At 44.8% G+C, this 16,585-nt stretch overlaps 1 protein-coding gene across 1 annotated transcript in view; it reads right to left on the bottom strand.

Annotated features, from left to right (window-relative positions):
• The window catches only part of slc28a1 (solute carrier family 28 member 1), a 61,522-nt gene that overhangs the window by 34,293 nt on the left and 10,644 nt on the right, over positions 1–16,585 (bottom strand).

Below are 16,585 nucleotides of genomic sequence, written 5' to 3'. Positions count from 1 at the left end.
CTCTCCGCAATATCTCAGCACGCAGTATTGCGGAGGCACTCTTCCGCGTCATCTCCCGAGTTGGAATCCCGAAAGAGATTCTGACTGATCAAGGCACCTCATTTATGTCACGAACACTGAACGAACTGTATGAGTTATTAGGTATTAAGCCGATCCACACCAACATTTATCACCCACAAACGGACGGTTTAGTTGAACGGTTCAATCGCACCCTCAAGAATATAATTTAAAAATTCATAAGTGAGGACACACGTAACTGGGATAAATGGCTTGAACCCTTGTTATTTGCAGTGCGAGAGGTTCCCCAAGCCTCAAAAAGGGGAAAAGGAGTGCCTCGCGATCAAGTGGGCGGTCCTTGCCCTCCGCTACTACCTGCTGGGACACCCTTTCACACTCTGTTCAGACCACGCACCCCTCCAGTGGCTCCACCGCATGAAGGATGCCAATGTGCGGATCACCCGTTGGTATCTGGCACTCCAACCCTTTAACTTCAAGGTGATCCACAGGCTGGGGGCGCAGATGGTTGTGGCGGACTTTCTCTCCCGTCAAGGAGGAGGGGGGAGTCGGCTGCAGGCCGGACGGCTGCCCGGCCTGAGTCGGGCGGTGGGGGTATGTGGCAGCGGGGGCGTGGTCAAGTGCCGGTCTGTGACAGGAGGGCAGAGTCAGGGAAGGTAAGTGGCAGAATCACTACACCTGATGTCAATTAACCTGTGTTTGTGTGTCTTCCCAGTGACCATGCCCTATATAAAGAGAGAGAGAGCAGAGGAAGTGAGCTCTCTCCTGAACCAGATGGCTTTGTGTGTGTGTGTGTGTGTGTGTGTGTGTGTGTGTGTGTGAGAGACTGGGAGAGTTATTTTATGTCTGAAAAGAACAAATAAACCACAAGTTATGGAACTTTATTCTGGCCTGCTGTCTTTCTGTGCTCCTCCCCCTCCTATGAACTGCCACACACCCCAAGTCCATAAAGGACCTTCAGTGATTCTTGGGCTTTGCTAACTTCTACCGCTGATTCATTCGGGGTTTTAGCACCATAGCAGCCCCTCTAACAGCATTATTGAAAAAGGGACCTAAATGTCTACAGTGAAATTCAGCTGCAGAGGGAGCCTTCAATCAGCTCAAGCTCGCCTTCACCTCGGCTCCCATACTCCAGCATCCTGACCCTACTAAGCCATTCGTCGTTGAAGTGGATGCGTCTGATGCTGGAGTTGGGGGCATTCTCTCCCAACACTTTGGGGAAAAAACATAAGCTATACCCAGTAGCCTTCTTTTCTAAGAAATTATCTTCAGCAGAAAGAAATTATGACGTGGGGAACAGAGAACTCCTCGCTATCAAATTAGCCTTCAAGGATTAGTGACACTGGTTAGAGGGGGCTACTCACCCCTTCACAATCCTCACGGATCACAAGAATTTGGAGTATCTCAAGAAAGCCAAGAGATTAAATCCACGTCAGGCTAGGTGGGCATTGTTTTTCACCAGGTTTGATTTCACAATTTCATTCCATCCAGGTTCCAAGAACACTAAAGCAGACATGCTGTCTAGGGCATTCAGCCCATCCCTCCAAGACTCAGCATCTCACAATATCCTTCTTCCACAGTGCTTCGTACAATACATCACCTGGGAACTGGTCAAAGAAATAAGGAAGTCACAGCCGCAAAACATCCTATTCATCTCCCACCTGGCCTTCTCTATGTACCCATGCAGCTGACTCATCACCTGGGCACATGCATCTCCTGCCACTGGACATCCGAGCAGTCAATGCACATGCCAAATGCTGAAAAATAAGTATTGGTGGGAGAACATGCTCACAGAAATCAACCAGTTTATTGCTTCATGTTCTGAATGTGCCCAAGCTAAAGTCCCGCGAACCCCCCCAGCCCCTGGCAAACTATGCCCCCTCCTGATTCCCCAGAGACCCTGGTCACACTTAGCCATTGACTTCATCATGGACCTCCCTCCCGCTCAAGAAAACACCACCATAATGGTAACTATTGACAGATTTTCTAAAGCACTTAAACTCATCCCGTTGCCGGGCATCCCCACAGCCACTCAAACCACAGAACTGCTGTTTCAACAAGTCTTCAGATATTATGGCATTCCTGAGGATATAGTCAGTGATCGGGGCCCTTGTTTCACGATTCTGGACTAGCTTCATGGAAAGGTTGGGAGTATCGGTAAGTCTCATGTCAACCTTCAGTTAGGTCCATATATATTTGGACACTGACACAAATTTTTTTTTTTTTACCTGTTTACTGAAACATATTCATCTCATCTCATTATCTCTAGCCGCTTTATCCTTCTACAGGGTTGCAGGCAAGCTGGAGCCTATCCCAGCTGACTACAGGCGAAAGGCAGGGTACACCCTGGACAAGTTGCCAGGTCATCACAGGGCTGACACATAGACACAGACAACCGTTCACACTCACATTCATACCTACGGTCAATTTAGAGTCACCAGTTAACCTAACCTGCATGTCTTTGGACTGTGGGGGAAACCGGTGCACCCGGAGGAAACCCACACGGACACGGGGAGAACATGCAAACTCCACACAGAAAGGCCCTCGCCAGCAACGGGGCTCGAACCTGGACCTTCTTGCTGTGAGGCGACAGCGCTAACCACTACACCACCGTGCCACCGAAACATATTCAAGTTATAGTTATATAATGGACAAAGTCCAGACTTTCAGCTTTTATTTGAGGGTATCCACATTAAAATTGGATTAAGGGTTTAGGAGTTTCAGCTCCTTAACATGTGCCACCCTGTTTTTAAAGGGACCAAAAGTAATTGGACAATTGACTCAAAGGCTATTTCATGGGCAGGTGTGGGCAATTCCTTCGTTATGTCATTCTCAATTAAGTGATTAAAGGCCTGGAGTTGATTTGAGGTGTGGTGCTTGCATTTGGAAGATTTTGCTGTGAAGAAAACATGCGGTCAAAGGAGCTCTCCATGCAGGTGAAACAAGCCATCCTTAAGCTGCAAAAACAGAAAAAAACCATCCAAGAAATTGCTACAATATTAAGAGTGGCAAAATCTACAGTTTGGTCCATCCTGAGAAAGAAAGAAAGCACTGGTGAACTCATCAATGCAAAAAGACCTGGACACTCACAGAAGACAACAGTGGTGGATGATCGCAGAATAATTTCCATGGTGAAGAGAAACCCCTTCACAACAGCCAACCAAGTGAACAACACTCTCCAGGAGGTAGGCGTATCAATATCCAAATCTACCATAAAGAGAAGACTGCATGAAAGTAAATACAGAGGGTTCACTGCACGGTGCAAGCCACTCATAAGCCTCAAGAATACAAAGTCTAGATTGGACGTTGCTAAAAAACATCTAAAAAAGCCAGCACAGTTCTGGAAGAACATTCTTTGGACAGATGAAACCAAGATCAACCTCTACCAGAATGATGGAAAGAAAAAAGTATGGTGAAGGTGTGGTACAGCTCATGATCCAAAGCATACCACATCATCTGTAAAACACGGTGGAGGCAGTGTGATGGCTTGGGCATGCATGGCTGCCAGTGGCACTGGGTCACTAGTGTTTATTGATGTGACACAGAACAGAAGCAGCCAGATGAATTCTGAGGTTTTCAGAGACATACTGTGTGTTCAAATCCAGCCAAATGCAGCCAAACTGATTGGTCGGTGTTTCATAATACAGATGGACAATGACCCAAAACATAAAGCCAAAGCAACCCAGAAGTTTATTAAAGCAAAGAAGTGGAATATTCTTGAATGGCCAAGTCAGTTACCTGATCTCAACCCAATTGAGCATGCATTTCACTTGTTAAAGACTAAACTGCAGACAGAAAGGCCCACAAACAAACAACAACTGAAAACCGGTGCAGTAAAGGCCTGGCAGAGCATTAAAAAGGAGGAACCACAGCGTCTGGTGATGTCCATGAGTTCAAGACTTCAGGCAGTCATTGCCAACAAAGGGTTTTCAACCAAGTATTAGAAATGAACATCTCATCTCATCTCATTATCTCTAGCCGCTTTATCCTTCTACAGGGTCGCAGGCAAGCTGGAGCCTATCCCAGCTGACTACGGGCGAAAGGCGGGGTACACCCTGGACAAGTTGCCAGGTCATCACAGGGCTGACACATAGACACAGACAACCATTCACACTCACATTCACACCAGAAATGAACATTTTATTTACAATTATTTAATTTGTCCAATTACTTTTGAGCCCCTGAAATGAAGGGATTGTGTTGAAAAAATGCTTTAGTTCCTCACATTTTTATGCAATCATTTTGTTCAACCCACTGAATTAAAGCTGAAAGTCTGAACTTCAACTGCATCTGAATTGTTTTGTTCAAAATTCACTGTGGTAATGTACAGAACCAAAATTAGAAAAATGTTGTCTCTGTCCAAATATTTATGGACCTAACTGTATCACCCTCAGTCAAACGGCCAAGTAGAGCAAGCAAATCAAGGAATCGGTTGTCTTCTAAGAATTTACTACATGTGTAACCAGGGGGACTGAGCACACTTCCTTCCTTGGGCAGAGTATGCACAAAACTCACTCAAACACTCAGCCACCCAGTTAATGCCATTTCAGTGCATACTCTGTTGCCAACCGCCCTTGTTCCCCTGGGACGACACTCCTAGCCAGGTACAAGCAGTTTATGACTGGTTCAGATGCAGTCAAGCTGTGTGGGAAGAGGTTCATCAGCGTCTTGCAACAGTTTGTGTCAAGTACAAGGAGTATGCGGATAAGCATAGAGGAGAGACTCTGAAATTTTCCCCTGGTGACAGAGTTTGGGCAGCGACAGAGTTTGGGCAGCAACAAAGAACCTACAAGAACACAACACCTGTAGAAAACTTCAGCCACGTTACAACGGGCCATTCAAGGTAACATGTTGCATTAACGAAGTAGCATATCATCTTGAACTTCCCTCACATAGCCAAATATCTCCCACCTTCCATGTAGCACATCTAAAACCTGCAATCCCGGGACCTCTTGCCAGCAACACACCAGCCCAGGAGCATCCCAAACTCTAGCTCGAGGGAGAGACCATCTACCAGGTAAATAAGATCCTTGACTCAAGAAAAAGAGGAGGCCAAGTTGAGTACCTAGTGGAATGGGAGGGATATGGACCCAAGGAACAAAGTTGGGTCAGGGCCAAGGACATCTTAGATCCCCTGTTAAAACAAATTTCACACCCAGCATCCCAACAAACCAGCACCCAGAGGCAGGGGTTGTCCAAGAAAAAAGGTAGCTCCCAGAGGTAGCTCCTGGGGGTGTGTGTTTCTCTCAGTAAACCAACTAACAGTAAACAAACTACTAACATGGATACTTTGAACTACAGCTCCCAAGATTCACAGTGCCCTCTGTCTCCCTCCTACTGAAAGTCAGCTGTCTCTCATTTCCTCATTTACCTGGTCACCTATTTAAGCTCCCCTAAATAACACTCCAGTGCAAAGTATTGTTCTGTCTTTCCAGTTCATACCAAGCCTAGTTTCTTCTGACTCGCTCTCTCATTTATTCTGACCCTTTCACTATTTCTCTCATGTTTTCACTCTTGCCTTATCTACCCTGTGTTGTTTGCCGATTGCCCGACCCTTGCTTGCTTACTGATGCTGATTCCTGTCCCTCGCTTTGTCTTCATCACTCTGCATCCTGCTCTCCTCTGCACATACATCTGTAAGTGCCTGCATTCTAACAACTACCAATTGGGTTAAATATAGAAAAATAGTCACACTTCCACAGTCTGAAGCTAGCTCAGATCATTATCTCATCTTATTCAAAATATGTTTGAGCAATAATATATGCCTTTACCACACTACTGTGTCAAACATACATTCACGTCAACTACTTCACAAAGATTTATGAATAGTCTCCCAGAGTTACCAACTTTGATTGGATCACTGTTAGACCCCACAGAATTTGATAAGGCAACTGAATGCTTAGAGTCAATTTTCCACTGCACTTTCGATAATGTAGCTCCACTTAAAAGAAAAATGATTAGAGAGGAAAAAAAACAGCACACTGGTATAATGATTACAAGGGCAACATGGTGGTGTAGTGGTTAGCACTGCCTCATAGCAAGAAGGTTCTGGGGTCGAGCCCAGTGGCCAATGGGGGCCTTTCTGTGTGGAGTCTGCGTGGGATTCCTCCACAGTCCAAAGACATGTGGTTAACTGGATACTTTAAATTGTCCATAGGTGTGAATGGTTGTTTGTCTCTATGTGTCAGCCCTGTGATGACCTGGCGACTTGTCTAGGGTGTACCCTGCCTCTTGCCCATAGTTAGCTGGTATAGACTCCAGCTTGACCGCAACCCTGCATAGGATAAGTGGTTACAGATAATGGATGGATGTTTCATCCTTGTTTTAATGTTGCTGTTCCAGGTTTTTTTTTTAAATTGTTTAACCACCTTTTTATAATCTTCTTTGATCATTTTTGGTAAGCTGTCCTTGCTACTAACATCCCTCTCATAACAGCTTTAAGCATATCCCATAGTATGATAGAATCTACTGGGCTGTCTTTGTTTTCTTCTATGTTTAATATCTTTCTTAACTTCCTCCTGTATTTTCTTTGAGGACAAAACTCAGAGAGGTTGAGAGGAGAAAACTTCTACAATAATCCAGTAGAACGAAACCACTACTATAATTCTTCCTGAGAAATTTTGGCTGAAGCTACTGGAAGTCAAACTAATATACAATTTAAGTAACCCTATAGTTAACAATATAACTGTATCAGATCAGCAATTAGAATGTTTTACTTCCCTTAGAGAAAGTGAACTAACTTCATTAATTTTCATATTAACCGTTTGATGCACAAGCTAAGCAAACCCAGCTTAAATAAAAACTCAGCCGGGTTACTTTTGACCCAGGATGTGCATCAAAGGGTTAAAGTTTCAACTTGTGTACTAGATCCCCCACCAACATGACTCGTATCTCATTATCTCTAGCCACTTTATCCTGTTCTACAGGGTCGCAGGCAAGCTGGAGCCTATCCCAGCTGACTACGGGCAAAAGGCGGGGTACACCCTGGACAAGTTGCCAGGTCATCACAGGGCTGACACCTAGACACAGACAACCATTTGCATTCACACCTATGGTCAATTTAGAGTCACCAATTAAGTTTGCATGTCTTTGGATTGTGGGGGAAACCGGAGCACCCGGAGGAAACCCACGCGAACACGGGGAGAACATGCAAACTCCACACAGAAAGGCCCTCGCCGGCCATGGGGCTCAAACCTGGACCTTCTTGCTGTGAGGCCACGGTGCTAACCACTACACCAGCATGCCACCAGAATCAGAATCACTTTATTAATCCCCGGAGGGAAATTCAAAATTGCAACCAAGCTCTTGAATCAAGAAAGAAGTAAATGTCTAAAAATAGAAGATAAAATAGTCCTTAAAAAAGAATAAATAAAAATAAAATAAATTTAAATAAATTCAATAACTTAAGTAAAAGCCAAATGAAGTGATTTTATATACAATGTTTCCTATATACATATATTGCACCTGAGTTAAGGATACAAGGTAAGAAGTGTACCACAGTTATACAGTGGCATTGTACAGCTTGACAGCAACAGGTATGAATGATTTCCTGTGTCTCTCAGTTGTGCAGCGTGGAAGAATCAGCTGTTTTACTGAATGTGCTTCTGTGGCTGATCAGCTCCTCATGTAGAGGGTGGGAAAGACAGTCTAAGTTTTTTTATTTTGGACGGTGTCCTCTTCTCCAACACCACTGTCAGAGAGTCCACTTCCACGCCTACAACATGGCCGGCCTTCCTGATGACCTTATTGAGTCTGTTAGTGTCCTTCACCTTCAAGCTGCTGCCCCAGCAGATGACAGCGTACAGAATGGTGCTGGCCACCACAGACTCGTAGAACATCCGTAGCATCATTCGGCAGATGTTGAAAGACCTTAGCCATCTCAGAAAATGGAGACGGCTCTGGCCCTTTTTGTATACAGTGTCCACGTTTTTGGACCAGTCCAGATTATTGTCCAAGTACACCCCCAGGTACTTGTATTCCTCCACCATGTCCACACTGACCCCTTGGATGTTAACAGGGTTCACCGGAGCCCTGATTCTCTTCAGATCGACCACCAGTTCTTTTGTCTTCATCACGTTGAGCTGTAGGTGGTTCTTCCTGCTCCACGTGACAAAGTTGTCCACCACCATCCTGTACTTGCTCTCATCACCACCGGTAATACGTCCAACCACTGCAGAGTCATCAGAAAATTTCTGGAGGTGGCAGGTCTCCATGCAGTAGCTGAAATCAGTGGTGTAGAGATTGAAAGGGAAAGGAGAAAGGACAGTCCCTTGCAGAGCCCCGGTATTGCTGATCACTTTGTCCGACACACAGCCCTGCAAGCGCACGTACTGTGGTCTGCCAGTCAAATAATCTACAATTCAGGACACCAGTGGGGCATCCACCTGCATCACTGTCAACTTCTCACCCAGCAGAGCTGGCTGGATGGTGTCAAAAGCACTGGAGAAATAAAAAAACTTGATCCTCACAGTGCTGGCTGGCTTGTCCAGGTGTCCGTAGACTTTGTTGAGCAGGTAGATTGTGTCCTCTACTCCAAGACAGGGCTGGTAGGTGAACTGAAGGGGGTCAAGAAGTGGTTGGACCATAGGCCAGATCTGCTCCAGGATGAGTCTCTCCAGGGTCTTCATAATGTGTGACGTCAATGCCAAGGGCCTGTAGTCTTTGAGGTCACTAGGACGCAGCTTCTTTGGTACAGGGACAAGGCATGACGTCTTCCACAGCATGGGGACCCTCTGAAGACCCAGGCTCATGTTGAAGACATGCTGAAGTACTCCACTTAGCTGGAGGGCACAGGTCTTCAGGGCCCTGGGGCTAACACCATCCAGGCCTGCTGATTTTCCTGCATGGAGTCTCTTCAGCTATCTACTCACTTGCTCCTCGCTGATGATCAGTGTGGGGGTGAGGGGTGGGGGAGGGATGAAGGTGTTTCTTGGGGTTGTGTGCTCAGCCAGGGGGTCTGTTGAGGAGGTGCGAGCAAAGTCATGAAATGGGGATGAGGCAGGGCAAGAAGAGGTGGAGGAGGGGAGAGAATGTAAAGTGTGTGGTTGCAGCCATCCTGCAGAAGAATGGTGGTGGTGGGTTGGGGTCACCAATTGAACCTCTTCTAAAAATGATCAATTCTTCCCTTAGAATTGGCTATGTACCCAAATCCATTAAATTAGCAGTTATCAAACCCCTGATTAAAAAAAACCTGACCTTAACCTGTGTCAGCTATCCAATTATAAGCCAATATCAAATCTCCCTTTTATCTCAAAGATCCTAGAAAAAAAACTGGCACAGCAGTTAAGCTCATATCGACATAGGAATCACATCCATGAAATGTATCAGTCAGGATTTAGACCTCATCATAGCACAGAGACAGCACTAGTGGAAGTAGTAAATGACCTACTGTTGGCATCTGATCAGAGTTGTCTCCCTGCTTGTATTGCTTGACCTTAGTGCAGCCTTTGACACCATTGATCTTGGGCTGCTTATTATTATTATTATTATTATTATTATTATTATTATTATTATTATTTCATTTTTTGAGCATTAAAGGGTCTGACCCTTTAATTTGCTGGGAAACTTGGCAATAGTCTTCAGTGCTCTCCCCTTCTCACTGTAGAATGGTATATTTTAATGGCCAGTTGTGTATCTGAGGTCATGGCTGATGTCCTTTCTTCTTGGAATGATGTCAACACACATCTGAGTGCTCCAGATCACCAAACTACCCAAAAGTCTGATTTACTAAAGGTAGTAACACTTCTTGATAATCAACTAAACTTATGTATTTCATTTGTAACAACCTGGCTGCTAATTATGCTTCTGGAAATAGGAATGGTGTACTTATTTTCCCACTCAGTTTCTGAATGTTGCTTTACTTGTTGGGGGGGAAAGATTACCTTTTGTCATCTGAGGTTATTTGTTTGTTTATAGAAGTTGGTGAAGACCACACAACTGTTATTTAGGCCCAGATAAATACAAAGGAGGGTGTACTTTCTTTTTCCCATGACTGTGACTTTGGATCAGAAGTGGAAATTCAATAAAAAAAATATTTTGAAGATGTTGCCATTTAACAATTTTCAATGTTAAATGCATTGAAAGACATTTCAGTTAGGTATAATTCTCACTTGAAATTTGAGAAGCACCAACATTATGGTCAGCAATCAAGCTAGCTCACTGTAAAGAGACTGGTATGGAATGTTCTAAACATACGGTATGTTGCATGATATTCTTGCACAATGTGGGTAAATCAAATGGATGTACATGTGTGATATGTGAGATATTCTGGAAAATCACTACAGCTGAATTCTTGAAAATAGAACAAAATACATTTTGATCAAAACTTTTTTTGATAATATACTTGGACATAAACTACATGGCCAAAAGTATATGGACAGATGAGCTTCACAACCATATGTGGGAATTAAACTGTGTACACAAAGGTGGAAGCACACAATTGTCTAGAATGTCTTTGTATGCTGTGGAATTAAATTCTACTGGAATTCAGGGGCCTAGCCCAAACCTGTTCCAGCATGAAAATGCCCCATGCACAAACCAATGTCCATAAAAACTTGTGGCAGTGAAGGTGTGGTCAAATGCCAACTGTGAATGGCAAATAGTCAGATTGAACCAGTAGGTAACGTGATGAGTTACACCTATGCCTAATTACTGTCTATTAATGTGCATCTTGTGTCTTGCAAATAGCCAGTAATGAGAGACCGAGAGAGAGAGAGAGCTGTGTCACCCCGTGTGTGTTTGTGTAGTATTCTTATTTTTTTTGTTTTAGTCACTGAAAAGGGAATATAACATTAAATAAGTGAAGACTGCCTCCCTGTTCCTCATTTACCCCAGCATAAAAAAAAAAAAATTGTTATACTGGTGCCAAAACCTGGGAGGGGGGGAATTCCTTCATGAAGTCCTCACCATTCAAGCAGCTCATCCATGCCCTCGACACTGCCCAACAGAACCAGCACCAGGTGCTGGTTGCCATCCACCATGAGCAAGATCAGCACTTTGAGACATTGCTACAGGCCCAGCAGGAAGACTGCCAGGTGATCCTGCATCACATTCTGCCAACAGCTGCCCCAACCACAGAGTCCATGGGCTACCCCCACAGCATCCTAAGATGATCCTACATGATGACATAGAGGCCTTCCTGGTGCTCTTTGAACTAGCTGTGGGGGTGGCCAGATGAGCAATGAGTGGCTCACCTATTGCCACACCAAACCAGGGAAGCCCAGCTCACAGCCCAACAGCTGCCCACAGACAACAGGCTGGTGTATGGCGACTTGAAATATACTATCCTGCAAGGCATCGGCCGCAACCCCCAGCAGCATCACCAGCGCTTCTGCCCACTGACATTGAAGGAAGTCAGTCAGCTGTTCATGTATAGCCAGCAGCTCTGGGACACCTGCCTTGGTGGTTGGGGGCAGAAGATCACGACATCAAAGGGGTTCTTAACGCAATGGCACTGGGGCAGTTCACTGCTTGGCTGCTGAGAGGAACAGTGGAGTGGGTCCAGTGCCATGGACAGGTGTCACTGGACTGAGGAATCTAGCTGACTGAGGACCATCTGGTGGGATTTCTGGGAGCAGGTGCTCTCACAGCTTCTCTCTGTCTCTCTCCCCCTTTTTCTCCTTGCCTACCCCAGCCCCATAGAAATGGGGGCCAATTCACTTGAAACCCACTCCCTGTCCTCATGTCTTTGCTCATGTCTCTTCACACCTTCTCCTTCTGTGTCTGTGCTGCTGCTACCTGTGGTCTCTCTCCACAGGTGGACCTGTCCATGCTCACCAAAATCAGGAGCAAGTCTAGGTAGGTCTGTCAACAGGGCAGGAAGGCTGGGACTTGCCTGAATCAGCATTTCTGCAAAGAGGTAGGGATTCTGACTCACATTCCTGATACAGCACGGGCTTCCCCAGATCAAGCAGGAATGTACTGCATCTCTGAGTATTCTTTGGGTACCTATCACAGCTCATACCAAATTTAAGACATTGGTGCTAGCTTACCAAGCTCTCAAGAGGTTAGGACCAGCATACCTCCAGAGTCTGATCCACCCCTACACGCCAGCCAGATCCTTACATTCCGCTACTACTGGTCGCTTGGCCCCTCTTCCTGTCTGCTCCTGCACAACCTGCTCAATACTACTGTCTGTCCTGGTTCCCCATTGGTGGAATGACTTCTCCATTGAGGTCAGAACTGCCAACTCCCTGACCGCCTTCAAGTGCAGACTGAAGACTCACCTCTTCAGGCTGCACCTCCCTCCTCCTTCCCTGCCCACTGTGTAACTGAATTTTGGTCTAGACCAACCCAGGCTGTGTGTGGCATAGCCTGGGGTTAGCTGTTTTTAGTTATACTTTTATTTGGTTGGTTTGTTTCTTTTGGCTGTTTTGAGTATTGGTTTTTCAACAGTATATTACACTAGGTATTGCTGTCACTTGTTCAGTTGGCATTAGAACTTTCTTGTCTAGAAGTTCAGCACTTTGTGTACCTGACTTTTGCACTCATCGTACGTCGCTCTGGATAAGAGCGTCTACTGAATGCCATGTAATGTAATATTCAAGGGGGTACACATCAGGCTTTGGCGGATTCCGGTTGTAATCAGACCTCCATGCATCAAAACCTGATTCAATGCAGGGCACTAGGAAATGCAAGACTGGTGAGGTGTGTACATGGGGATGTTCACAAATATCTGCTAATGCCCATAACTATTTTATTTCCAGGGAGAAGAACATAGAGTAGAAGCGGTTAGCTCAAGCCTCACCCATCCACTTATCGTGGGGACAGACTGGCCAGGGTTTAGAACTCTAATAAAACAGTTAGTGGTGGAAGGGTCCTGCAGGAGAACCTCCTGTGGCCACATTGGCTGGGGAGGCAGTCTCAGGGTCGTCTGTGTCAGCTCCACATAATGATGTGGGGAGGGCACCACTCCTCCTCCATCTTTGGGAAATCCTTCTGGGGATTTCCAACTAGAACAAATGCGAGACAAGATTCTGAGGTACGCTTTTGACCAAGTGAGAGTAATTGATGGCCCAAACCTCCAGCCAAATGTTGCACTTTCTTTCCCATATTTTTCCATTATTAAGGATAGGTTATATCAAGCAATGCAGGACACTCAGACTAAAGAAGAGACAACACAGTTGTTCCCAAAGAGCCGTAGGGAACTTTTATTCCATGCGGCTCATCATAATCCTATAGCTGGGCATTTAGGTCAGGACAAAACAAATTGTCTCATGGTCTGCTTCTATTGGCCAGGGATTCATGCTGATGTCCACAGGTGGTGTGTGTGTGTGTGTGGCTTGTCGCGAATGCCAGCTGGTAAATCCAGTGGTCATTCCAAAAGTGCCATTGTGCCAATTATCATTACTCGAGATCCCCTTCGAGAGAATTAGGATGGATCTCGTTGGGCCATTAGATCAACCTGTATGTGGGTATCACTTTTTATATTAGTTACAGTGGATTATGCAATGCGATACCCAGAAGCAGTGCCTCTTTGCAATATCTCTGCACATAGTGTTGCAGAGGCACTCTTGCATTATCTCCTGAGTCAGGATTCCAAAAGAAATCCTGACTGATCAAGGCACCATTTTCATATCATGTACACTGTGTGAACTGTACAAATTATTGGGGATTAAATTGAGTGTTCACCATCTGCAAAAGGATGGACTAGTTGAATGATTTAATCAAACACTTAAAAACATGATTCTTAAGTTCATTCATGGGGATGCTAAAAACTGGGATAAGTGGCTAGACCCTCTGTTCACAGTGCATGAGGTACCACAAGCCTCCACTGGATTTTCCCCATTTTAACTGTTATATGGACGCAAGGCCCGTGGCACCTTGGATGTCATTAGACAAAACTGGGAGGAGGAACCATCACAAAGCAAAAGTGAACTTCAGTACATTCTTGACCTGAAAGAAAAACTCCATGCACTGAGTCACCTAACACAGGAGAATTTGCTACAGGTGCAAGAATGTCAATCCTGCCTGTATAACAGAGGGACATAGCTAAAGGAATTTGCATAGGGAGAGAAGATGCTCATTTTACTGCCCACATCGAGTTCAAAATTACTCGCCAAGTGGCAAGGGCCCTTTGAGGTCACACGGCGAATTGGGGAGGTCGACTATGAGGTCAGGCGCACAAATGGGGGCAATGTATGCCAAATTTAACACTTCAATCTCCTGAAACCTTGGAGAGGAGGAGGTTCCTGTGGCTCTGGCAAGGGTAGTTCCTGAGGGGGTGGAACTGGGACCAGAGGTAAGTCCAAAAGACATGGCCCAATTCACCCTGGTCCCCTGTGGAGACCACCTCTCACTGTCCAGAGAGCACAGGCTGTCAGTTTGCAGGAGAAATTCTGCAATGTGTTTTCACCCCTTTGTGGTTGTACTGACCTCACTGAGTACCACATAGAGACTCTCCACATAGAGGCAGTGGTGCGAAACTGCCCATATTGGCTCCTCAAGCACAAAAAAAGTAGTTCACAATGAACTCAAAGCAATGCTCGACATGGGGGTAATTGAGTCGCACAGCCACTGGAGCAGCCCAGTGGTCTTGGTTCCCAAGACTAACAAGGTGGTCAGGTTCTGTATGTGCTATGGAAAAGTCACCGCAGTGTCTAAATTTGACGCATATCTGATCCCTCCTATTCATGAACTACTCAATTGGTTAGGCACAGCTTGCTTTTATTCAACACTGGATTTAACAAGGGGATATTGGCAGAGTCCCTTGATTAAATCTATGAAAAACAGCCTTTTCCACTCCATTTGATTTCCACCAATTTGTCACCCTTTCATTTGTGTTTGGGGCTTCAGCAGTGTTTCAGCATCTCATGGACAATCCTCTGTCCCCACAGTGTGCATGCCTCTGCCTACTTAGATGACATTATTTATAGTACTGATTGCCAGCAGCATTTACAACATCTAAGGGTTGTCCTGAGGTCGCATGGCAACTGTTGGTACCAAAATTCTTTTGGTCCAGAATGTGGAGGCCAAGTCAACACCTTGAACTCTTTGACATGTTCCTCAAACCATTCCTGAACAATGGCAGGGCACATTATCCTGCTGAAAGAGGACACTGCTATTCGGGAATACTGTTGCTATGAAGGGGTGTGCTTGGTCTGCAACAATGTTTAGGTAGGTAGTATATGTTAGAGTAGCATCCACATGAATGCCAGGACCCAAGGTTTCCCAGCAGAACATTGCCCAGAGCATCCGCTGCCTCCACCAGTTTGCCTTCTTCCCATAGTGCACCCTGGTGCCATCTCCCCATACATGTCAACCTATACGGAATGTCCGTATTTTATACGGATTTGATTCAATAAACGTAGTATACGGGCGTACAAATAAAGTTATACGGATTCTTTAAAAAAAACTTCAATATTTATTTAGAGCTACAATCAATTCCCACGATAAGAGCGCATAACATTTACAAACCTACTGTACACCACAGAAAGCACAGACAGCCAGTAAAGAGTCTTATGAAATTGTGCATTATCTCGTGGTAGCGAGACTTTGTTCCACTTTTGATCATGTGCACACCGCATTGCGAGAATCCCAGCAACCGTGAAGTAACATTTTGTTTGAAAAGCGTATTTCCACCTGAGCAACTTTCAATAGCGACTGAAAAGATTCTGAATGGGCACTCCAGCAAAGAAATTCAAAACACAATACAGCGGTAGGTTTCTCCCTGAATGAAAGGACCTTTTCAATGGCGTAATCCAACCGGCAGCCTCCAAAAATGAATATGCACACTGTGTGCGCGTTACATCAAAGTTGCAGCATCGGGAGTGTATGATGTGAAAGAACATTTCAAATCGAAACTACATCAGCGGAATGCAAGCCAAAGGCAAAATCAGCCACTGATGACAGTATTTGCGCGCTCAAAAACTGATATGCCAACAACTGGAAAAGACAGAAAACACAAGGTAGTGGGCGTTTTAGTTCAAGTTAAGCAGTGCTCTGTTTACCCTACAGTAATGCTGACTGTGAGAGAGTTTTCTCTCAAGTGAGGAAGATATATATATATATATTATATATATATATATATATATATATATATATATATATATATATATATATATATACACACACACACAGAGAGCAGAAAGAACCTGAATGCAGACACACTGACCTGGCCTACTGCAGTGTAAGATCAACACAGCTAGACACTTGCTGTGACATGCAGCCTAGTGAGGTATTGGTGCAGAGTGCTAAAAAAGCTGTCATGGAGTACAATTCAGAACATTAGAGTGACACTTTGTGTTTTTGTCAAACATTGGAGCTTTGTATTCATTCTGAAGGTTTATTGTTATTAATATTGAATAAAAAGTAACTGGGATATATCATTGTTAATTATCATTCAAATTTTAGGTAAATTATTTTAATTTGCATCTTATAAGGATTTTATAAGGGAAATAAGGATTTTGGAGGTTGGTTATACAGGTTTGATTGACCAAAGGTTGACATGTATGTCTCCCACCCAGGTAAGCAACGCACATGCACCTGGTCCTCCACATGATGTGAAAGAAAACGGCTTCATTAGACCAAGCTATCCTCTTCCATTGTTCCATGGTCCAGTTCTGATGCTCAT

This window comes from Neoarius graeffei, chromosome 6 (assembly GCF_027579695.1).
Source record: "Neoarius graeffei isolate fNeoGra1 chromosome 6, fNeoGra1.pri, whole genome shotgun sequence".
Lineage (NCBI taxonomy): Eukaryota > Metazoa > Chordata > Actinopteri > Siluriformes > Ariidae > Neoarius > Neoarius graeffei.
The sequence above is the reverse complement of the archived record's forward strand: the minus strand, read 5'-3'. Positions and strand labels throughout refer to the sequence as shown.